General features: G+C 48.8%; 1 protein-coding gene across 5 annotated transcripts in view; it reads right to left on the bottom strand.

Annotated features, from left to right (window-relative positions):
- The window catches only part of PDZD2 (PDZ domain containing 2), a 325,503-nt gene that overhangs the window by 173,981 nt on the left and 126,743 nt on the right, over positions 1-24,779 (bottom strand). The window contains exon 1 of one of the 5 annotated variants that reach the window (XM_045847732.1): positions 610-994. The exons of the other annotated variants lie outside the window; for them this stretch is intronic. The gene's annotated coding sequence lies outside the window, so the exon portion shown is untranslated. Of the gene's footprint in view, positions 1-609; positions 995-24,779 lie in introns of those variants that run through there. 5 annotated transcript variants of the gene reach the window in all.

Raw genomic sequence — 24,779 nt, 5'->3', positions numbered from 1 at the left:
TTTAGTAGCTTGGGGGCAGAGGTCCGTCCCCAAAGGAGACCGTGACCTCGCGAGGGGGTCATAAACTGTTCCAGCTGGTGGAAGACGCGGCTTTGCCCCGCCCCAGAGCTCTCCCCGCTCGCCCAGCCCCGCGAGGAGCTCGGCATCCGGCAGTGGAACAGACGCTGGGTTCCCGGAACCGCGCCCCCCACCCCACGTTCCCGTCTGGGGCTCCAACAGCATCTCCTATACCGGGGTCTTAAGGAACCGTGGTCGGGGCCCCTCCCGCCTTGTCCCTCGTGTCCCCCACTCCAAGGCCCCCCCTCCCTCCCCGGCGTCACACACACTCAGCGCGCCTCCTTCCGTCTCGCCGTTGACAAGCCAGCTAGTTGCAGCTCGGTCACTCCTCCCAGGGAACACAAACCGTCTCCCGACACGCAAATCCGAGTCAAAAACAAGAAACCCGAGTGATCCGCGAGATGACTCAAGCGGAGGCCCGCGGCGGGAGGCGGCAGCGTTTCTCTGAGGCTGTGGCTCCCTTCCCACCTCCGCGGATCCGGCTTCGCGCTGCGCCCCAGCGCGGTGGGATGCAGAAGCCCCAGGTTCCTGCGTGCTGAAGCACATCCCTACCTCCAGTTTTGAAGTCACCATCGGGGTCTCCTCTCCGACGCGTCCCGCGGAGTCCCCGCCGAGAGAGCGCGGCGGGGCCGGAGTAAATCCTCCGGGGCTGGGCGGGGCTCCGCGCCCGGGGCGAGCCTGACCCTAATCACCTGCTCCGGGCGGGCTCCCCTCGTGGGACGCGGCCCCAGCGCACGCCTCGGGGCTGCCCTCCCGGAACCCGGTTCCTGCCGGGGTTCCCGAAGGCTCCTCCCGGCCCGCTCCGGTCGGTGGGAGCAGCCCTCCTCCCTCCTGCAGCCCCGGTCGTGGAGGTTGTGCAGAGGCTGAAATGGAATCCCAGCTCGGCTCGTCACTCCCCTGCTCACTTGTCAAAACTCCACAGCATTCCAGAACCCCTTCCCCGGTCACTCCCCTCGCCTCCTCGCTGGGAACAGGAAACCGCCCCGGGGAGGGTCTCGAGCAGTTTGGGGCTGTAGATGCAGACACTTAGTCCACATCCAGTGCTCAGCAGCTTCCACTGGTAACTGGGAGCAGGTTGGAAGCAGAAAACGCCCCACCCAGACACCCTCGCGGGGTCCCAAGGTCTCCTTCCAGCCGCCGCAAGAAGCTCCACCCCCCCACATCAATTCATTTCATAACTGCTCCGTTTCATAATCAGCAGCAGCATGGGTTTTCCCTGGGGGTGGGGGTGGGGGTGGGGTGGGGTGGGGGATGGGGGGTGGCATGGGTGGAGAGAGCCCCAACCTCGAACCACAACCATCACACCGGCCAGGATGTCGGGAAACTTTCCAGAAATCTCCAGTTAGATTCTTTCTGCTGGAGTAACCAAATTCACCACTGCTGAATTACAATCGCCGGTGACTGCACAACTTAAGCATTTCCTTTATACCTTCTCCGGCTCCGCGCCCCTCCTGTCTTCTTGGGGTTCAGTCAACAAGTCATCCCCCCCCCCCCCAGAGGCATGAATGGGCCTGGGCCGCGCAGCCCTCCCTCCAGCTGCAAACTGATGAGGAAGCCCGACCCTCGGCCTCGATTGTTTACATCACACCCACTGAGGGCTTCCTGTCTTATATTAATGGGAAGACAAATAAGGCAGGAAAAGAGTGTTTGCTTTTCTTAGAGCTGCGGTGGGTGGGGGCCAGGCAGAGACAGGAGGAATTGCCCCCCACATTTCATTGCACGAAGGGGTTGCTTTTCAAAACTTCACCTGTATTTCGCCCCATTTTTCTACTTGAACACTTGTTGAAAAGTAAAGGCGTCGCTGTGCCAGACCTCAAACCATTAAGGGACTTGTGCTCACAACGCATTTTCACCTGGCTTGGGAGAGGGATCCAGGTGGGAGCTATGGGGGGGAGTGGGCGGGACTAGAGGAGAAGAGGACTCTCCCCCCCCCCCCCATGGCACAAACTGAAGCCTTGCGCCCGCAGGGACCTGCAGACAGGTGCACACAACTCACCCTTGGGGTTCATACAGGAACCTTGCCTTGTCCCATTCTCCAACTCTATGCCTCTAAGCTACAGTTCTCCTCCCAGGTATCCAGCAGCCCTGGGAAGTAAATTAGCTTTGCAACAAACAGATCTGGTGGAGCTCGAAGCAATTAATTATAAAAGGAAGAGGCAAAAGAAGCCTTCAGTTTCCAGTCCCATTACTGCCATCAGAGTGGATAATTAGAGCCTGGGTGGGGCCAACCCACGGCAAGACCCGCCTGGCCACCTGCCCTCTCTCAGAAGCAGCTCGCAGAGCGCAGAGCGGCTGGCAAGTAATCATCGTAATCATCAGTCCTGGAATTACCCCCAGTTGCTTCCTGCAGGTTGGCACATGAGCAAACCAGGAAACAGGCAGGAATCCGCGCTGACCGTCCTCCTTGGGAAGTGCTGGGCGGAAACAAAACCCCCAGATAAAGTGTATCTCGAAGAGGGGTGGGTGTTGCAGCCAGCCCTGACACGTGGAGTAGGGCGGACACTACATGTGCCCCGTGAGAGCATGCTCTACAGGCCCGTCCTCAAAACCCCGCAGTTCCTGGGGCAAAGCAGGTTAGGCTGATGACTGCGGAAAGGCCAGGTGCATCGGAAAGGCCAAGTGCATCAGAAATCTCGAATAGGAAGTGTCTGCCTTACAGAGAGTATGAGGGTCTCCGTGAATGTTAGGTCCTCCCCATTCCCTTGTCCTTCTTTCCTGCCCTGAGCTGGCAGTGCTGATGAAGGCATTAACGTGTTTCTTATGAAGCATCTGGGCACCTAAGTCTTATGGGGGTTAAGTTCAAATTCAATGATTTTCTAATAATCTCAGAGGTACTCCTTTTCTTCCTCACTGCTTTCTCCACAGCCAGTTTCTGCATGCTTCTAACTTTCCCTCCTCCTTCAACCTGGTGTGCAATTGATGATGTGCAAACCAATGCTATTTTAAGCATATGCAAATAAGTATTTCATGTCCCCCCACCAACTTTGTTGCCTAAGTTCATTTTAGGGTGCATATGTGCTGGGAATTAAAGTGTAACCACATCTGTAGAAGATCTTAATTTCAGGAAAGCCTTGAATGCATATGACATTCTCATCAGCAGGCCAGAAAGATGTGATCTGGTCTGTATTTTCCCTCACCGGGTCTTGCTGCTGCCTGGAAAAGAGATCAATGGCTCAGCAAACAAAGGGGCACTTAAAACGTGGCCTCCAATTTTATACTGGGTCTGGTTTAAATAATACTTCAAATTGCTGTGCGCACACCCAGAGTCTAAAGATAAAATTAATTTGTGTGGGAATTGTCGATACGTCCGGAGACTCCAAAGTGGATTCAACACATGAAGGAAATGGCTCATTAAAAACACTTTCGAGTTCAGCATTGATGGCTAATGTCAGAAGCAGCATGCTGGGGGGTGATGGTCAATCTGACAGGCACAAATGGGTTTAATATCTAGCGTGGAGAAAACCTGACAAAGACTGAGGGTCCCAGCAGACCATGCAGCTACTAGACTAGGAATCTGCAAGTGTGCTGATAAGAAAGAGGCCACCCGATACTAGGGTGAATTCGCGTGAGTGGGAGTTTGACACGCAAGAGAGGTGCCTTTCCCACAAAAAAGAATTTGGCAGCAGACTCTTCTTAGCGGGGTATGTCCAGCCTGAGGCCCCTTGTTTTAAGGGAGATGTGGAGACATTGGAAAGGTTCCAAAAGAGAACCTAAATGATTAAAGAGACAGAAAGTAGAACCTATGAGGGAAGGTTAAAGGATTTGGAGTTGTTTAGTCTACAGTAAAAAAGTGCTTAAAGGCAAATGTAGCCGTCTCCCATTTGAAGGGTTATTATAAAGAGGATGCCGACCAGCTGTTCCTCATCTCTACAGAAGACAGAATAGGTAAGAAACTCGAAGGCAAGATTAAAATTTGGGTTAGACATAAAGAACCCTTGCTTGGTGTAATGGTAACTGACTTGATATTGACATTGGCATCACTGTGAGTGAGATGTTCACCCGTCTGACTCCACCATAAGTGCCAGTCTTGCATGGTCAGGCAGAAGCCAGGCTGGAGAATGTCTTTCACCCCTTCTAGAGCGACAGTGTTCCTCAGTTCTCCACTGCATGCAGGAGCAAAGATCCTGAGTGCCCACGTCCCCTAATTCACAAACAAGGCGCCATGAGGTTACAAGGCTGCACCCAAACATGGGCCCATATCCCACTGGATCTTCGTTTGTTGGGATGGGTATCTCTAAGAGCATGTCCAACTTCAGGCACTGAGTAGATGATAAATATATTTTATAGATTCACTCTTCTACATAGTTTCTGGGTCTAGGCAGCATTGCTTTTTTGTGTAGTTGGCACACAAATATTAGCTAATAATGATAATAATAATAGCTATGAATTATTAAGCTCTTACTATAATTATGTTGGGCACTGTGCTAACTACTTTATGTAGATTATTTCTCATTTATTTTTTTTTGCAGTAGCCCTGCAAAGTAGCATTAATTATTACCCTTATTCTAACCCAAGGAAACTGAGTCACAACGCGGTTAAGTAACACAGCCAGTAAGTGGTGCAATCCCAATTCAAACCCATGTAGTCTGTCTCAAAGGGTGTGCTCGACCTCACACCACTGCCTCCCATCATTAAGCATTTTCAGCTCTTAGGAGGGAAGAAACACTGCACAAAGAAGCATTTGTGCTCGGTGACCCCAAATGATCAAAAACCAAGACTTCCACAGGTTTCCAGTGCCTGGGGAATGCCGCAGTTCTTCCAGCACAACAGAGGGAGGACTGACTCTCCTTCTGACCAAAAGCAGGCACCGGTATTTCCTACAAAGCTGAAGGATCCAATCAAGGTTCACGTGCATTTCATTAATTAGAAACACTTGGCTGTTCATCGCTAACCCTGCATATAGTAGGTCTTCTATGAGTATTGACGACTACAAGTGCATTATGACTGTGGTGTTTTGAGACTGGACTAAGTTGAGGGTTTCCAGCATGCTGGTGGTCAAGGCTCTGGTGGGTCATTTCTAAAGGCCTCTTATCAGATGTTCCCTAAGAGCTCAAAATCCAACTGTTTCCTTTAATTCAGCATCCATGAGAAAGCATATGGATGGGTCACATATTTTTCCAAAGTCAACTACTTTCAGATCAAGGAAAGATCTGTAATGGGGTTTATTGAGTGCTGTTGTATATCAACAATGGATGATTCATGAGTGAAACAGACATCAAAATGATTTTTAGAAAGGCAAACGAACCACACACAAACAAAAAATTAAAAGCCTTGATGCAAATTACTCCAAAGGACAGATATTTTCCCATTAGGACAATTTATCCCTAGTCTATAAACAGAGAGGGGCATAATTATCCAAGTGTTTGCTAACAGATTTAAACCTTATGTAGCTATAAAAGCTGGAGAGAGGAAGAAAGAGGAAATTCCCAGGAGATCCCCAACCACATCCAGGGCCTAACAGATCTCTATAAATACATACAAAGGCCAGCAGTGATACCAAGCAAAGCACGGGAAGAAACCTCAGGTTTTTAACCCGAGCCACAGAAATAACTTTGAATTGTCTTAAAACTAAACAATGACAATTCTACCAGTAAACTTTCAGCCAACACATGGGCAGGGTGGTGACTTACTAGTGTTCCAGATGTAGTTAATAGAAACATGCGGCCCAGAATAAAAAAGGTATTTGGTAAACAAGGATCGAATGAATGAATGAATGAGTGAATGAGTGTCTGAACAGATGCCCAGGCTGCCTCTTTCCCCCTCTGAAACTCTGTTGGAAAGAGGCTCCTGGGTGGGAGGCTTCAAACCCAAGGCTCCCACCCAGGAGTTGGACCATTTGATGCTGGTACTCTGGAAACAGCTGGTGGAACCAGAGACTGGTGTTTGATCCAAAGATACCAGCTGGTGGTCTTGCTCTGGACACAGGAAGGTGGACCGCAGTACCTATGGACCATCTTTGCAGACCCGGATTCGAACGCTTCCATTATGTACACTACAGACTCTCAACTCTATTTGAAGTCAGGCAGAATCAAGAGCTAACTAGCAAGCATCTACTGAGCACTCACTGGATGCTGAGTCTTGTTCTAAGCCCTTTATGTATTGACTCATATCCTGATTATAATCTTAAGCATGTTTACTATTATTATCAACCCGTTTTATAGGCAACAGAACTGGGCTGAAAGATTACCTAGTTAACTCATGGTCATGTAACTAGTAAGTAGAGAAGCTGGAACTTAAACAGATTCCATCTGCAATACTTGATGTTAACTGCTGTCCGATGCTACCTGCACAAATCTTACCTCCTGCTGTTCCTTAATACAAAATGACTGCTTCAGTCCAAGGATTACGCACAAATGTGCAAAGAACATTCTGATCTCTGCAGGCTGAGTTCCCTGAGCCCCCCAGCCCACCGCCACCTCTTCTCCAGTGAACATGTCTGTAACACATCACATCTTTCCAACCACATCTTGAGTTCCTCTAGGGGGTTAGCACTGAGTGTTGAATGTCAGTCTGGGGATGTAGTGGAATCAGAAAGACCTAGATTTAAAGTCTAAATCCCATCATTATTACCCATGGGACTCTGGATAAGTCATCTAACATTTCCTGTTCTCATATCCAAACCATATTCCTTAAGGGCTAATTGGGAGGGAAAATTGAATGAGAAAATGTAAATGAAGTGTCTAGGATGGTGCCTGACACTGTAGGCCAGTGATTCTCAACCATGAGCTATTATGACCCCCAAGGGACATTTGACAATGTCTGCATATATTTTTGGTAGTCCCAACCGTGGGGAGGGGGGCTACCAGCATCTATCACAGCGGTAGAGGGCCAGCCGTACAGCTAAACATCCTACAAAGCACAGGACAGCCCCCCGCCCCTCAAGTGAAGGATTATCCCATCCAAAATGTCAATAGCAACAGTACTAGGGCTGAGAAACCTGCTGTTATTTTTAATTAAGAATAAAACTTTCCATTTTCCTCCCTTTCTTTACAGTACTGTGCTTATGGTAGGTATCCAGTAAATCTTTGTGGAGTAAACCTATGTGTAAATAGGCACATGAATGTATGAATCCTAAGATATTTTGCTAGTCAGCAGCTGACCTGAGGGTGTGGTCTCCTCATCACAGGGGTATGGGTAGGAGTGGATTAGCCTGGAACTGGAACTTTCCAACATCCACGTCCAGTGAAAGGAATTCTGAACAAGAGCCCAGGGAAAGTGGTGTCAAAGTTGGTCCTAGGAGAGCTGAAAGACCAGCTTCTTCTCATTGGTCACTCCTCCCAAGCGACATGCTATTGATTACTCTGCAAATATTCCTTCCTCTGAATCTAATGCCCACTCCAAAGAATGATCCGGTGAAAGAACCAGAAGGCCCTGGAAGACTTTGTTTAGTCTCTTATCCCATGTCCACCACTCATCCCTGCAACAGGCACACCCCTGCCCCCCTCCCCTGCCCCCGGGGCCCGGTCAAATGGACTGTCGTCAAGAACACAGACTAAGAAACACAGTGGAAGCCAAAGGAATATGCAGTTAATACTTGACGTTTTGACAGGTTTAGTAAGATCAGTTGTAAGAATTGGAAACCCAGGAATAAAAGCCTACATTCTTGGAGAGAGCACTAATGACCTGAACTCAAACAAGGCAGGGGGGCGGGGTAGGGGAGAGAGAGAAAATTCCTTCCAACTCCCATTCTCCAGACTTGGTGGCAACACCTACTTCCCTTTCCATCTTCTACATCGGAATACTTGAGAGATTTTTGTGTACTTGTGTATGAGAAATTTTAAAACTAAACTGTAGTTTCCTGTCAACTCTAAGCTTCTCTGGGAGATATCCTGAACTAAAATAAATTACCTGTGTAGAACTGTGAGAATCAGACAGACTCTTTCCTGCCTTGGGCCATGAGGACATCCAACCTGGGATTATCCCCTCACTGTAACCGCCTTCACCTGGCGAATCCCTGCTCCAAGCGCTGGACTCAGCTTAGATATCACCTTCTCCAGGGGTCTCACCCTGAGCCCCCCCTGGAATACATCCGGGGCCCTCCTTGGTGCTACCAAAGCATCCCCTGTCCATTCACTTGTCTGCTTATGCTTCTAGACTGTAAACTCCGTGGGGGTAAGGTTATATGACCTTGTTCACCATTTTATTCCCGGGGCCCAGAGTCATGCCTGGCACATGTGGGTGCCCCATGAGTATTTGGTGAATGAACGAGTATAAATCAGGAGACTTCCAAGTGCCTTCATTCCCGCAACTATACTTACTGAGGGCCGACTGTGAACCAGATATTAGTTTAGGCACTGGGAAAACAACAATTACTACCTTGGTATTAAAAAAAACAATAGCAGGAAAAGCAATCATAGCTAACGTTTACTGGATATTTACCATGTGCCAGGCATTGGGCTAAGCTCTTGTATGTATTCTCTTTTAATCTTCCCCTCCCCCAAAGCCAGGTGGCAGACACTATTATTATTTTCATTGTACCAATGAAGAAAGCAAGCCACTCCTATGGACCTTAATGTGAGAGAATTTCTGACACTGAGGTTCCCTGAGGTCTACTTACATGGGATTAACTCACACCAGCTAAGAAAATGTTAATTCACATATAAGCTTTGTGATGTCTGTCTTCTTGCATGGAAAATCCCCATCCACTCTTCGAATCGTCTGAAATTTACTTTAAAATACTTCGATATCGACTCTCAAGTGATGCCGACCATGGCCCACAGAGGAGGGGCCGTGCCCTGATGTTGGGGGGATCCTGAGAGCCCACCCTCTGCAGGGGCAGAGGCAGCTGCGGCAGACACCGGAAGTGCCACCGTCTGGACTGGCACCGCAGGTTCCATAGTTAGCAGAGTGGAGGCGAGCGATATTTGTTCATCTGTGGAACAGAGACACGTGTAGGCTAGTTAGACGGTGCGTACCTCTGTCCTTGCCGGCTGAGCTGTAAGGATCCAGAGGGGCCAGCCCCCTAACACCTCCGAGTGATGCTCCAGCTGCAAATCCACAGGGCCCGGGGGCCCCCCAGCTACCGGAGGATCCTGCCCCTGGGCCTGACTATAAAGTCAGGCGACTCTTCCCACAGAGTACTGCTGCGTGTCCTTCAGCATGCGCCTGCTGGGAGGGTCCCTACGGCAGGCTGAGAACAAGCAGGAAGCGGCTGGGATGTCACTGAATCGACACAAGCCGGCTGCGGGACGGTTGCTGTGCCTGCGCGCGGAGGCCCACTCTCTGTACCGCAGGCGTCGGGACTTGCTTTCAGGGCGACCTACCGCCACGGTAATCGGCAGCCTTAATCCCATGCACATGTGTCCCTGCCAGCTGCCGCTCAGCGACTGGTGTTTTCTCTTCCAGAACCTAATGCGGGAGGGTTACAGATCCGCGCCCTTGTCTCTGGCTCTGGGGCCTGCACCAGGTCCCCTAGCTCCCGTTCCATCCTCCCCAGCCCTGCCCCCTGCACCCTGTTCTCTGGACTGGAGGAACCTGTCCCAGCCCACAAGGACTTCGCGCTGATCTACCCCAGAGAACGGGGACGTGGCCATTGCAGGCATGCCCACCTCTGGGCCTGGCCCACACCTCGGCCCTGCCAGCTGGTTTCATGATGCTGATGAGCTCTGCATGCCCCGAAGGGCCTCCATGGACTCCGAGGAGAGCTGAAGCAGGCTGGGGGCGCAGGAACTCTGCCTTTCCCCCGGGGTCTTCATCTACCAGGGGCCGGTGCCCCTCCCTCATAGGCTTGTACCAACGTCACCAGACAAAATATAGGACACCCGGTTAAAACAGAGTTTTAGGCAGAAAAAAAATACTTTTTTAGCCTAAGTATGTCTCAAATAATGCATGGGAATTTTTTTCCCTCAATCTGACAGCCCTAGTTTGTACTTGCTACTTGGTTTTCATAAAAATCACATCTATATTCAGGTAAATAATTAGACAGACAACAAAACATACAGACACTCTTAAAAGGTGGAACCCTTAAAAACATCCCTGGTGCTCTGTTTCTCACTCTGATGGATGTCTTCTTCAAGGATGGGTCTTTAATCATCTCCTCCACAGCTCACTGGGAGTCCCTCACCTCTGCCCAACCTTTCTCACTCGGTTTATAATTCTCTCCCCGTGATCGGTCTTTGCATCATTAAGTTCAACGACTTTGATCCTTTCTCTCTTCCCAAGCAATTACCATTCAGCCGAATGCTTCACCTTGGCTTGCTCTGTCTTACGACGACATATCAAAACATCTCCTCTTCACCAGCCCGTGAACACATTAAGGAAACATTGCATGGCTAGTAAGTCATTCCCCAATTCTTCCAAATTGACCTCGAGGATCAGATTTCTCCTCCTGATTGCCCAGGCTCTCTAACTCTAAGAAATCCTTCCCGAAAAGCAACACCAGGACCCCAACCCCAGTTTGGATCTGGTCCACCGCTGCTTCCCATCAGCCGGAGAAGGTCCCAGTTGGAAAAAAGCAAAGGACCAGATAAAGGTCCAGACAATTTTCTCACAAAGGAAAACGCTGAATTTTTCTCTGCAGCCCGGGGCCACGCCAACCATGTTCTTTACAAATAGTGCCACACAGGGGGCACGCCAACACCACCCCGAGAGGTGGAGAGAGTAACCCACTTATAAACGCATGCCCGGTGGGAGGAGGCTGTGAAGGGAAACGAGCCCTGGGATTGCTTTCAGCTTTCTCGGAGAGTAACTGGGGTTGCAAGTGGGAGGCGGTGGGTAAGGCTCAGAGCCGGGACCAGGGTAGCCAACCAGGTCTGACAAGGCACAGACGCTGCCTGGGTGGGCTGGTTAGGGAAAAAGGAAGGACACAAGTGAGATCAAGAAAGAGTTGTTAATGCGTCAAGGGGGAGAAATGCTTTGATGGCCTCAGTTACAAAGAACATCACTGAAAACAGCCATGGTGTTAGAGAGGCAAGTGATGTGGTTGCTATTTAAAACTTCCATCATATTACATTACCATCACTTTCAGTGACCTCTCACTTCGTTCCCCGTGAGGAAGGGAAGACGTATAATTATTATCCTCACTCCACCGGGGAGAACATGTGATGGGGAGAAGGACACAGGAAGTTCTAGGGACCCAGGTGTCCTGACTCCTGGTCCTGAGTTCCTTCCTTGCCTAGCAGACGGTTGTTGCTCTATTAGGAAGCGACGGGACCCTGGCCAGGGAGCCGCTTTCAGACTCATCCCGGTGAGTCCAGAAGTACGCGCTGGGATTTGGGACCGGGCTGTGTCGGCGTGAGCTGCCCAGTACGAAGAGGGAGGCCTGGGTTTGGGTCTCGGCTCTTCTTTGCCCGCCTGCATTCTCTTGTCTGTAACTGGCAGAGTGACAGTCACCTCGCAGAGGTGTCGCGAGCTGCCGTGAGCTGGCGCGTGTGGAGTGCTGGCACCAGACTGCAATAGGCGTGAACATTGTTATTAACGGTGACTCTAATTGCAGGTTCGGGGATCTCACTTGTGAAGAGGAGCTCAAATGTATGCAAATCCCCATTAAGATAGGGATGAAATGGGTGAGAACGGGTAGTTTTTCAAAGCTACCAAAAGGCTTGTCGAGTTAATGTGTTGTTTTTGAAGTGTCCAGAGAGAGTGACAGACTAATAATGGCTCACATCTGTCGACTGCTCCTGGTGTGCCAGGCACGGTGACAAGCCTTTACCTGCACCCTGTCACCTTATGGGTTAAGGACTGTTCTTCTCATCACTTTACAGTTAGGAAACCTTGGCTGAGTGGGATTCAGCAATTGCCCTATGTGACACGTTTCATAAGTGGCAGGCTCAGGACTCATTAGGTTCATGGTCTCAGACAGGCAGCCCGACCACACCGTTCTCATCAGGAGTGTGTGAGTGTGAGTGTGTACACGCCCATGAGTTCAGAAGAAAAGACACCAAAGATGAGCAGCGACTAATCATGGTGAGCTAGCAGGCGATCTGCACTTCTTCTTCATGTCCAACTTGTGTACGTACTGCTGTGATCACTTGAAACATTTTCCATTTTGATAACAAGTATAGGCTTTACAAAAATAATCCAAAACGAGGCTTCAAAAATATATAATGAAAATGACCAGTCCTTGGATGCATGGGGGGCGGGTAGGAAGGACTAAACAGCCACGGCATTTTCAAAGTCCACTGTAATTAAACTTTCAAGTTCCTATTTCCATCAAAGATACCTTCAGCATGAAATGAGCATCCTGAAAACACAACTTACATTCTTTCCTGCCACCCAAAAGCTCAGGTTCCATTAGCCCTATGTTTTGGGGCAGAAGACCTAAATTCTAACCTTAAATCTGCTCATCATTTGAGCGTCAACAGTAACTCCAAGATTTTTCTGATAATTTATAACACCACCGATGAGTTCTTAAAACATTTTGTTTCACTGCACTTTCCCTTGGCACGACTGTTTACTCCTCACCAGCAAACACCCTTCTCTTCCACGGCCGCCACTAAAGACAAAATGACAAAAGATCACCGAAGCAAACATTTGTCTTACTGTTTGCCCTGAACTCTGAAGTCTTCCTCAAGGAGAAGAGCGGTGATGAATTAAGATTCGGTACCCGCTGTAAACGGAGCTGGTCTTCAAAGACGACCTTGGGCGGGGGATACAGGAGTTGAAAGCAAATTGAAGGAACTTGAAAATGATGCCCTGCCCCTGTTTTTCTGCTGTTGGTAACCGCGCAGGAGGCGCAGGGGAGAGCTGCCTGTCCCCCAGAGCTGGCACCCAGGCTCTTCCCGGTGAGGGCTCCTGACACGGAGGTCCCCCGGGTCAGATGGCCTGGGGGGCGAGAGGGAGGCACGCTGAGAAGCCCCCAGGGAGGCCGTGGGAGGCAGAGGTGTGCCCGGCCCGCAGGTACCACTAGAGATTGCTTAGAAGAGGAGGTTGAGAGGCTCTATTGGGAGCAAATGGCTTGGAGTTCAACTAAGCAAGGAGTCCGGGTTGTGTTCACAGAACTGGCCACCTGCGAATGCCCCCACCTGGAATGATCTGGCCGGGCTGGGCTGGGCTGGGCTGGCCGCCCCGGCTGCCACTTGAAGGTGGCAAGGAGGTCTTATGGCCACTTGAAGGTGGCAGGGAGGTCTTATGGCCCCATTTACACCAACACGGGACTGCTCAATCCGTGGAGATCCGTGGCAGGGAAGAAAACAGAGACGACTTGTTTGTCTTTGTGCTGTCTCATTTACTTTTAACATTCATGCCTGCCGATAAGTTTTGGGAAGCTCGCCCGCACATTTGCATGGCTGTTTAAGTTTTGGTTATTTTCTCTGTCAAAGCAGAAAAGCAGGATTGACCTCAGAGTCTCCCACACGGTGATTCCAGACTGAGACCTCGGGGACACAGGCGCACGCTGACCTCTGGGTCGTCGTCCTGACCCCACAGGCTTCCAGCTTAAAACACACCTGGCAACCACGGTGTCTGGAAACACGGAGTATTATTTCTAACACTGCTTTATTTTTTACAGATTGAACACCCTGACAGGATTCTGCATATTTCACCTATGTTTCCAGAATTGACAGACACCACACACTCTCTCCCTCTCTCATTTTCTCTCGTAGCTCTTCTTCCTACGTCCCCAGTCCCACCTCGTTTTACTCTGAGCCACCGTTTCAGTTGGGGGCTGAGCAGGGAAGAAGCAGATCTACTAGGACTGATACGTGACCATGGATTTGACCTCCCACAACTGGGAGCTGGTTAAAGCGTGAGCTGGTGAACGTAAAAGGCTGTCGCTTCCCTGGCGGGGCCTGAATGTCAGGAGGGCGGGTGGCCAGGAAGGAAACACGCAAATGAGGGAGAGCCAAGGCCCGCGGACCAGTGGAAGGATGAGCTGAGGGGACAGGGACCAGCTCCTGCCTCAGCCTCCAGCCGTGATAGTTTTGCCGGCACCCTGCAACACGGAACTCAACACGCCCTGGCCCGGGGGCATCAGGGGGGCTGTGCTGGGACACCCGGGAGGACCTGGGACGCCACCCACGAGGTGCATTATCCGACAATGACGCCCAGTGTCCTGCAACAACCTTTTGAGGATGCGCGCACAGACACACATGCAAATACAGCTGCTGCTTCACTCACACATTCCCAGTCTGCGCACAGGGCCTCCCACGGCCCACACCCACCCAGCACCGTGCAGGGAAGGCGTGGGAAATGCAGCTCAAGCTTAGTTCAGCCAACCCCAAACGAGCCCACCACCGCCTCCCCTCAGGGCACCGGCCCCCGAGTGAGGCCGTGAACATTTTATCTCCTACACGATTTAGGGCAGCGATCCGTAAACCTTTCCCACATGGGATCAGAGTGTTTCAGGGTTTGTGGATCAGGTATGGTCTCTGTCTTACTCTCTGTACAGCCTTTACAAAAGGAGAATCCATTCTCAGCTGGCAGGCAGGAGTTTTTGTTCCCTGGGAAGAAGGCCCCAGCCCGAGTCAGGAGGCTCTTCTGGGGGACCCGGGGGGAGTTACCTCACCCTCTAAGGGGGCTTGGGCCTTCTCGTCTGCAAGGGGAGTGTCTGCGAACAGTTCCGCATCAGGAGTGCACACCAGAGACACAGCAAGTCTCAGTGCTGAGGGCGGGGGCCCGCAGGGGAGTTCTGTTTGCAGCTGCAATATAGATTCTTGTTGCCATGTGGAGTGCAATGTAATTATTATCACATCATATTCTTAATGGGAATTAAGTCGCATGTACCTTTTCTCTTCTTTCAAAAGTGAATTAATGGACATGCTTTATTTCGACAATCCTGGATGGATGAGACCCTTTTTCAGACGTAATTTCTGGAGGTGATTTAAAAGCCTTCGTCTGTACCTCCACATGCGTCGGAGAACACCACCATCATAAGAGGGGTTTTAAGAGAAAGGGTTTAGGTTGAGTTGTGAAAGTTCGCAAAAACCACGTTTGTTTTTGCAAAAACAATAAACTTACTACTTGTTTATGCAGAAAAGACTGAAATGCTTACACAAATACCAGCCTCATTCTATTTTTTTTTTTTTTTTGGTAAGGATCCATTTCAATCTATTTCAAAACATATAAATCAGAGGGGTAAATTGGGAACGCCAACACAGACTGTCTTTTTGCAAACACAGCACATGAAAAAGTGCAGAGCATATAATACCTCTATTTATTTTTAGGGGGACAGTTATGGAAACCCCAAATCTGGACCCGCAGGGGCGGAAGCCTCCATTCTCAATGGCTGACGCTCCTGCCAGCTATGATGGGGCTGGTGCGGGGCGGCTCACAGAAGACTCGGACACCCGAGACTCTCGTTTGAAGGAGGAACATTTCTTTCATGCAGCAGACGTTTCCTGAGCTTGCATTACGTGTTAAGTGCTGTTCTAGTTGGAGATGCCAACCCAACCCAAGACCATGAAACGCTGTTTTTTCTGCCAGAGTCATTGATAAAAATGTTAAACACCGGCTTCAGAAATCACTGCAGGGTAAGGGGCGCTCCTTTCTGTAACTGTCGCTAGACGGACTCGGACGTTCTCTGTCAGCCAGGCAGGTTCTGTGAGGCGAGAAGATAAACTAAAGACATTCAGTAGAGAGAAGCTCATGACAGGGAAGAAAGGTGCAGAAGCCCTGGCCGGATGGCTCGGTTGGCTGAGGTGTCATCCCATAAGGTTGCGGGTTCAATTCCTGGTGCAGGAGATGTTTGAGGGGTAACTCACAACGGTCTCACACTGTGACAGTCAAGTCGATACGCCCACACATGGGTGACTACCATTCTCCTGCCTTGTCCTTGGGTTGTGTACGCTGGGAGGGGTCTCGCATAGAAAGAATCTGAACTGTCTTGCTCTGAATCACGAGACATGGAGTGTTCTCTCTCTTTGTCTCAGAGAGCGTTGGGTGCACCTGCCTGGGCTCTTAAAGCTGTGAAATAACCAGCTGACGTTTCTGAAAAGCAAATAGTCCTGAAGAGTTCTGGTTTGTTTCCTTTTGATCACTCCTTTATTACAACAACTAGTAACAGAATGAAATAAATCTCTTAAAGATATATTTCCCAATCACAAAACTTTTTTTTCCGTACAAGCTGAGGTCACCCACCATCTTTTACATTTGAAATAGCAAAATGGAAACAAAATCTCCAAGGGTTGAGTACCACAAACGGTTCTGGGGACCAGAAAGTTGTGCACAAAGGTGTTTTCATTAAGCCACAGCTCACAAAATTTTTTCGGAGGGTGGCCAAAAATTCGAGAAACTTTTTGCCATTTCATCTTTAAGCTGATATCTTATTGTCATAAAAGCAGCCATTTAAGCTCTGGAAACTCTAAGCAGAAACTCTCTGTTGTTTTCTTTGACTAAAGTCTATTCCTTTAAAATGGAGAGTACAAACATATCCTATTCCATATCTTAAAGCCCGGGACTTGGTGGTTAGCTAGAAATGGGGGTGGGGGGTGGTCAGCTCCTCCAACGGAGTACACTCTTCTCCAGACCGGGGCACCCCTGGAGAAGGCAGCGAGTGGTAGAGGAAAACTTTTTCAGGTATTTCCTCCTCTTGACGACAAATTTGAGCCTCCAGACTTGTGAGAAAATAAGCTTCTTTCTTTAAGCCGTCCAGTCTGTGGTGCTGAAGAAGTCCTAGCAAACTAACACACGATTTAAAGCTGATTATTATGGCATAGCATGCACATGCCACACTTTGTTTCTTCATCCGTCCATCAGTGGAGGTTTGGGCTGTTTCTGCCCTTCGGCAGTTAACAACAATGCGGCTGCAAACGTCGGTGGGTAAATGCGTGTTTGGGTTTCTGCGTTCGATGCTTTGGACATGCGCCGTAGAAGTGCGATTGCTGGGTCATAGGGTAATTCTAAGTTTTAAATTTAATTTTAGTTTACTTTTCTAAGGAACCGCCATACTTTTTGTACTTCTTACTTTACTCACCACTCATAATAAAAAGAGGAGATGTGAAGCAATACGTATGTACGTGTATTGGTTTAGACTCTGGAAATTTGACCTCTGTTCTCTTTTTAAAGCACTCCTGTCTTCTGCTATGAAGAACATTTCCTTATAAAGACAGAATTGGTGTTTAGATATTTTTTTTATGAGTTATCTCAACTCCTTTATCTTTGCCCAACCTTTCCACTCAGTTTACAGGCTTTCTCACCCCTTGGTTATTCCTAGTACCACGAAGTTCAGCCCCTCTGACCCCTTTTCACTTCCCAAGCCATCACTCTTAAATGTCCTTATCCCTGTGGCCGACACATCTCGCTTCATCCTCCGTCAGAACGCCTCCTTTTCTCCTGGCTAATGATCCGTGACGATGGGAAACACTGAGAGGGAGCTGGGTCCCCACACCTCATAAATCGTCCCCAGGCAGGTCGGCACCCCCCTTGCTTTCCCAGTGCGGGAACCTCAAGGGGAGCAACTTCGGGATGTACACAGTGAGTCTGAGCTGAGCCACAATGGCTCCGAATTGGCTGGAGAAGCCTTGGCCAGGGAAAGCAAAGACATTTGCATGAAAAGATGATGCTTCTCCTAAAGGCCTCTGAGAAACGATCCCTCTTATCTGTGCAAATCAGAATGTTTGGGCATTGTGCAGAAGTCCCATGAAAACCCGCCTCATTTTATCCTGAAGGGACTTCAGCTCTCTCTGTTCATGCTGATGAACAAGCGTGAGGGCAAGTCCTGGAGAAAGGGGTGGAGGGGAGCCACAGCCAACCCTCCAGGGCCTGGTTTAGTGATGGGAGGGTGGTTGGGATGACAGGAGAGTTTTGGGAAGCAGGAGGAGCTGGAAAGAAATAAGTGGGTGCCACAGGTAGCTTAATTACTTTAAGCAGTTGAAAATCAAAAACAATAAATTTCATAAGTAAAATAAAGATGGCATTAGGTTAAATGTATTAAGGGAGTGGTTTGGGGTGATATTTGAATGACTGTAGTCAAACAGACAGTTGGAAAAAACCATGATGGTAAAACCATGATGGTTCTGGGCAGGCAAGTTATCATGAAATGATTGATACCACTTTACTTTGATCGGGAGGGTGTCACAACTGGTAAAGGGCGTGGGGGGCGGTCTTTGGTATTAGTAAAATTCTATTGCTTCATTTGCTTGACAGTTACTGTAAAGATTCACTAACTGAACCCATGATTTGTGCATTTTTCTATATGTGTGTTACACTGTTTAAAAAGTTTGTTGGGAGAAGCACCTCTAGAATGATAGAAGGAGGGCCTTCAAAAATCCATTTCTTCGTAAAAGCAACAAGAACCCTGGAAAAAATATCAAGAGCAACATTTTCAGAACTCTGGAAATTTACTAAAGGCTTGAAGTGGTCTAAAAAGCAGTTTTTCAAGAAAAAATGGCCGGATCTCAGCAAGCCCAGTGAGCTTTGTGGCATTTTAAGTTACACTGTTCCCATCCCTCTCTCCACAGTTGCACGCAGCTCTGAGAGCCAGCAGCCTCCCAACTCGGGCAGCCGTGGACACAAGCAGCCCAGCCGCCATGGGGGCAGAACAAGGTGGGAGGTCCGCCAAAGCCCCATTTCCAGAGGTTGCTCGGTATCTGTCCCTCCTGGAAGCTCCCTGCAAGCTCCATTTTCAGGACTTATCTTCATTTGATCGGATTCAGAGCTGATTCTGCAAGAACAGCCCCATCCCTAGGTCATTTGTTGAAAACAATCAGCGACAATTGTTTAACATCTCTAGGTACCCAAGAAAATATCAGCAAATCATATAGTCAATAAGGGACTTGTATATTAGAATATATAAAGAACTCTTACCACTCAACAACAAATACAGGCACTGATACAATTTGAAAATGGGCGATGAATTTAAATAGACATTGTTCCAAAGATACCCAAATGGCCAAAAGCACATGAAAAGGTGTTCAACATCATTAGTCGTCGGTAATACAAATCAAAACCACAGTGAAACACCACTTCATACCCACTGGGATGGCTGTAACAATAAATACAGATAATAACTGTGGCTGAGAATGTAGAGTAATTAGAACCCTCATACACTGGTGTGGTAAAGTAAAACAATACAACCCTTCAGAAACACAGTTTGGCAGTTCCTCGGAAAGTTACACGTAGAGTTACCATATGACCATCCGCTCTATTCCTAGGCATAAACCCAGGAGAACCGAAAACATCTGTCTACACAGAAACTTGTACACCAGTGTTCACAGCATTACTTGTAAAAGTCAAAAAGTGGAAATGATCCAAATGCCCTTCAACTGATGGATGGCTAAACAAATGTGACATATCCATATTATGGAATACTATTTTAGCAATTTCTGAAACATCCTACAACCTAGCTGAACACTGAAGGCATTGTGCTAAGTAAGAAAAGACAATCACCAAAAAGCACACATTGGAATGTCTAGAATAGGCAAATCTCCATGGACAGACAGCAGCTTGGTGGATGCCATGGGCTAGAAGATGGGGCAAACAGGGAGTGATGGTGATTGGTATGGGACTTCTTTTTGGAAGGATGACAATATTCTAAAAGGAGATATTAGTGATATTTAACTCTCAACTGTACACTTTAAAAGCATAGATTTATAATATGTGAATTGTTATAAAGCTGTTATAAAACAGGAAAGTTTGCCCTGACTGGAGTGCCTCAGTTGGTTCGGCATTGTCCTGCAAAGTGAAAGGTTGCTGGTTTGATTCCCAGTCAGGGCACATGCCTGGGTTGCAGTTTGGTCCCTGGTCAGGGCGTGTATAAGAGGCAACCTATCAATGTTTCTCTATCACGTCTATGTTTCTCTCCCTCTCTTTCTCCTTCCCTTCCCCTCTCTCTAAAAGTAAATAAGTAAAACCTTTAAAAAAAAGGACAAGAACATTTATTTTAAAATTACTTCATATTATTATTAATCATATCATCTCACCCCAAGGGCGAGGCAGTTTTCCAAGGCACGGATGCTGTGTGTCTTGTACACGAGTGCTTTCCTCCTACGCAGAACCAGGGCTGAAACACTGTAGACCATCAGCTGATATCCTTACACAAATCACAATGTAGTAAGGTTGAGAAACTGTCTGGAACCGGATTTCTTGATCTTTGATTCTTCCCTTCCACAGCGGAGAGGGGTGGGGACAGCAGTGTCATGAACCAGGAGCCTGAGGTGCCCTGGCCAGGGTGCTGCTTATAGATTATTACTGTGTACCTCGTACGGGGGAATCGATGTGCTGTCCAGTTAGGATGCAGGTGCTCTCTGTTGGGACAGGCGTTCTATTTGTGATATGGGTATGAATGGACAGAGCATCCTAGCCCCCAAAACAAAACAAAACAAAAACAAAAACAAAAACCCAACAACACAGGTCATGGAGACAGATAAACCTAGGCTCAGTGCCAGGCTCTGTTCCTTAGCAGGTGTGTTTACCTAACCTTTCTCAGCCTGTATTTCCCCATCTCTAAAAGGAGATACTACTGCTTGCCTTTTACATCATAAGGTTGTTGCAAGAATTAAATGAGAGTGTATGTAATACACATGGCTCATATGGATATTTGAGAAATAATTTTATTGCCACCGATAGCATCTAATAAATAGGGGTTTCCAACTATCTTGTAAAGAAAAAAATAAATGTAGATGGGCCAGTAGTTGTTCTCAGACCTCTCAGAAGGCCCTGGAAAGGTTTGAAACCTCTTCCCGCCCCCTCCCCCCTCCGGACTTGCTGGCCCCGAGCCAGCTGGAGAAGAGCAGTGACTCCTCCCCCTGCCTCAGCCCCACTCCCTCGCAGCCTTCGGCCTGGCCTGAAACCGACGTAATTATGCAGGGCGTATGGGGGCCAACAGGTAGGAGACAGGAAATAACTCACCACCAGGAAAGAAGAGGAAAACAAGTCATGTATACCATGTCAACCAGCATGTTCCCTGTTCTACAATGTTGCCACATTTAATCCTTTGTGTTTCCAATTCAAAAGGAGTACATGCCCATAAAAAAGTTAATTGCGTCCCAGTCCATAGAGAAGGGCTGACTGAACTTGAACTGGTTCCCATCCCCGTGAAAAGAAAAGAGCTTTCATTGTGTTTGACACCTGCAGAAGACACAGGTTGCAATGCTCGAGAACGATCTGCCATGGCTAGGAACATCTGCGAGGAAGACATAATTTGTGTTAGCGCTGCTAGCGTGGTGGCGCGCACATAGTCTGTTCCAGACACCTATTTCTTAACAGCTCTCTCCCTACCGCCTGCACTAGTGTGGAATAAACTTAACCGAAGAGTGCCCTCCAGAGGTCACTGGGAATTCAACTGCGCTGGCCGAAAGGGGAAAAAGACCCAAGAGACACAATTTTCTTTTTTTTGACATCATGCGAGTCAGCACTCCAATTTGGTGTCCGAGGACTCATCAGAACCCGACTGATTTGTCGCCCACCAGCATCCTTTGGCCAGGACTTACGTGGTTGCGAGGGATACTTTTTGAGGACGTGGAAATACGGTGGAAACAAGTCCAGCTAGGCACCGTGGGAACTGGTGCCGGAAACCGCGGGCTCTGAGCCCCAGAAAGCTGCCCTCCGGTCCCTCTGCCTCTGGGGACGTTGTCTCTCCCCCCTGCCCCTCCCCGCCTGTCCACTCCACGTTCCTCCAAAGGGACCGGCTTCCTCTTGATGTCTGTCCTTGTGTCACTCGAGGCATGTGGCTCTGGCTCTCTGGACATGGTTCCTGAAATCTTTCACCTCACCTCAAGCAGTGAAGCAGCTTGGTCTCTCACTGGCCTGATTCCAGATTCCCAGGAGACAAAGTTGACTACCCATCAAGTCCAACAGTTGGATTTAGTTTATCCACCCTGGTGGACGGCCAGTGGGTGGAGGTGGGGGGCAGTGTGTGTGTGTTTGTGTGTGGAGGGTGGGAGAGAAGTTCAGGGTTACGTGGTACAAACAAATTCAGCACATATACAACATACTGAACTGTGGGAAGCAGACTCCTCAAAGCGTCTGGTTTTCTTTAAATAGCAATAAGCTAGCATTTACAATTTACCATGGACCAGGAACTCTACTAAGAGTTTTATAAACATTATCTCATCTAGAAGATGATCAAAACTATGAACAGTAAAATGACAACAAACTCACAACTGTCAACAAATGAACAAAAACCAGAAACAAACTAAGCAAACGACTAGAACAGGAACAGAATCACAGAAATGGAGATCACATGGAGGGTTATCGGTGGGGAGGAGAAAGGGGGAGGACAGGGGACAAGAAGCATAAATGGTAGGTACAAAATAGATGGGGGGGCGGTTAAGAATAGTAGGGGTAATGGAGAAGCCAAAGAATTTATACATATGACCCATGGACATGAACTAAGGTTGGGGAATGCTGGTGGTGCAGGGTGAAGGGGAATAAAGGGATGGAAAAAAATGGGACAACTGTAATAGCACAATCAATAAAATATACTTTAAAAACATTATCTCATTTAATCCTCATAACGTGATTATCATGCCCCACCTTCAGAAGTAACTGCTGAGAGCCATGGTTGTGCATCTGATGCATTTGATTCCCATTTTAAAGATGAAGGAACCCAGGTTAGAGAGGTCACGCCGAGATGGAAGCCGAGGCAGTCTGACTCTAAACCCGCCCTATCGCCACCAAGCCCTCCCTGACCCAGCCAGCGCTGTCCCTCGGGAGAGGCAGGCCCTGTGGCTGAGGCCACAGAAAGAACAGACCTGGTCTCACTCTCAGGAGTTCACAGCCTGATGGCGGGAGGCACGATTCACAAATGTGAGAGGATGAGCCAAGTGCCAAGCTGTGTGTCGGCCTGTGTGAGCTTTCTCCTGCTGGGCAACTAATGACCAGACGTGCAGAGGCTGTGGAGCTCATACGAGCCCACGGTTCCGTGGGTCAGAGGTGCAGGGCCACGTGGCGGGCTCTCCGCTCAGTGTTTCTTAAGGCTGACATCACGGCATCGGCTGGGGTTGGGGGCCCGCTTCCCAGCTCACTGGCTGTTGGCGGAGTTCGGTTCTCTGCGGCCTTAGGACCGAGCTGCCCACTTTCCTGCTAGATGTCGACCAGAGACTGACCACCTCAACACCCAGAGCTTGCACCGTCCCCTTGCCAGCTCACAACTCTGGGTGCTTGCTTTCCTCCAGGTCAGCTGGGTCCGGCGCCCACCCCCCCCCCCATGCCCCCTCTGCTCCCAGCCTAAGGAAATGGCTCTGCCTTTCAAGGGCTCCTACGATCGGGCCAGGCCCACCCCTGTGTCCGGCTGGGACATAAAACCCCGTCACGGGAGCAGTGCCCCAAGTTCCCAGTCTGGGGGCGATGAGGACACGCACACGGTGGGAGTCCTGCCCGCCACACCCACGGAAACAGAAGGTGTGTGCGTGCAGGTCAGAGCCGTTATCGGGAGGGGGAGGGGGAGGCGGAGAGATTTCTGGCCGGGGCTCGAACCGGGTTTGGAAGGACAGCGCACGCTGGAAAAGACAGTCTTCCCCCGGGATGGCCTGAGAAGCTTGACGCCACGACTCAAGATAATCTGGAACAATTAATAGGTATGGATTTCAAGTAATATTAGAAAAAATTTCAGCACTGGCCTGGAGGAGGGAGCTAGCCCTGCTAGACGTGATAACATGATCAAACCCCGGTTGATGAGGAGAAAAACAGACATAGAACAAAAATGGGACAGCCAGAAGTAGAAATGTATGCAAAGCAGTGTGTGTGTGTGTGTGTGTGTGTGTGTGTGTGTGTGTGTGTATCACAATAAATCAAGCCTCACAAACTGATTAAGGAAAATGAGTTATTAATAAGTGATCTTCGGATAATTACATAGCAACTTATTAAAAATTAGATATAAAGTTTCCACTATACTACATCAAGGTAGATCCCAGCTAAATTAAAACTTTAAATTGTGTAGATAAGTTTGAAACACAATCCAGAAAATTGGCAGAAGAGTTTCAGGCCTGAGAAGATGGCAATGTCCCGAGACTGGAGGCAGTGGAAAATCACAAAAGAAAAAAACCCGCAAAGTCACCCACAGGAACAGCTGGAACTTCTTTATAGTTATAACCACAGTCTTTCAAAAGATTAACCACGTCGGGCAAAAGGAGTGAGATCTGTCACATGTCAGTGCATGTGCCAGCACTAGAGAAAGATGGAGACCCCACCAGACAGCGGGTAAAACACGAGAACAGACGACTCAGACAGCAGGTAGAGTGGAAGAGGGGAGAAAGACTAGGGGAACACGGTCCAGCCTCCTGATAAAATAAGTGCAAAGTGAACCATGAAGGGGAGCCATATTTCTGTTCATCAAATACAATTTAAAATTATACCGGGTGGGGCAAAAGTAGGTTTTTAGTTGTGAATGTACGAAGCAGAGTCTATTCTTATATTAGCATTTATTACTTGTTGTCTTCTGTTCGGTAGAGACAACTGTGCACCCACTCTTGCCCCACCCTGGAACACCCAGCCCTGACAGGGCCCTGGTGCGCGGGCACCTGTACGTGTTTGGTGAGAGTGCACTTCGGTGAAGCCATTGGTGAAAAGCAACTCAGCGGGATGTCCTTTGACACAGTACTTCCATTCCGGGAAATCTGTCCCAGGAGCACGATTCAGAAGGAAAAATGGAGTCATGGTCACGAGCACAGTGAATGTGGTACTTAACGCACAGCACTGAAGAACTGGGAGCAGCAGGATGGGCATCTTACCTGCGTTACTGGTGACGGCTGTACCCGTCACCGCTCAGTAAGGTGGAATGCATTTGATGGCCGTGCCTGTCAACCGTTCAATAAGGTGGAATGCATCTGAAATTGTTAAGTGCAAAAGGATAACACAGATTCTGCGTGTATGGTTATGCAATGTTTTAAAAGCATTCCTATGGCAGT

The sequence above is a fragment of the Phyllostomus hastatus genome, unplaced genomic scaffold, assembly GCF_019186645.2.
Source record: "Phyllostomus hastatus isolate PE091 unplaced genomic scaffold, TTU_PhHast_1.1 phas_contig_58, whole genome shotgun sequence".
NCBI classification, from domain to species: Eukaryota; Metazoa; Chordata; class Mammalia; order Chiroptera; family Phyllostomidae; genus Phyllostomus; species Phyllostomus hastatus.
Note: the sequence above shows the minus strand (reverse complement) of the source record. Positions and strands in the feature narration are given on the sequence as shown.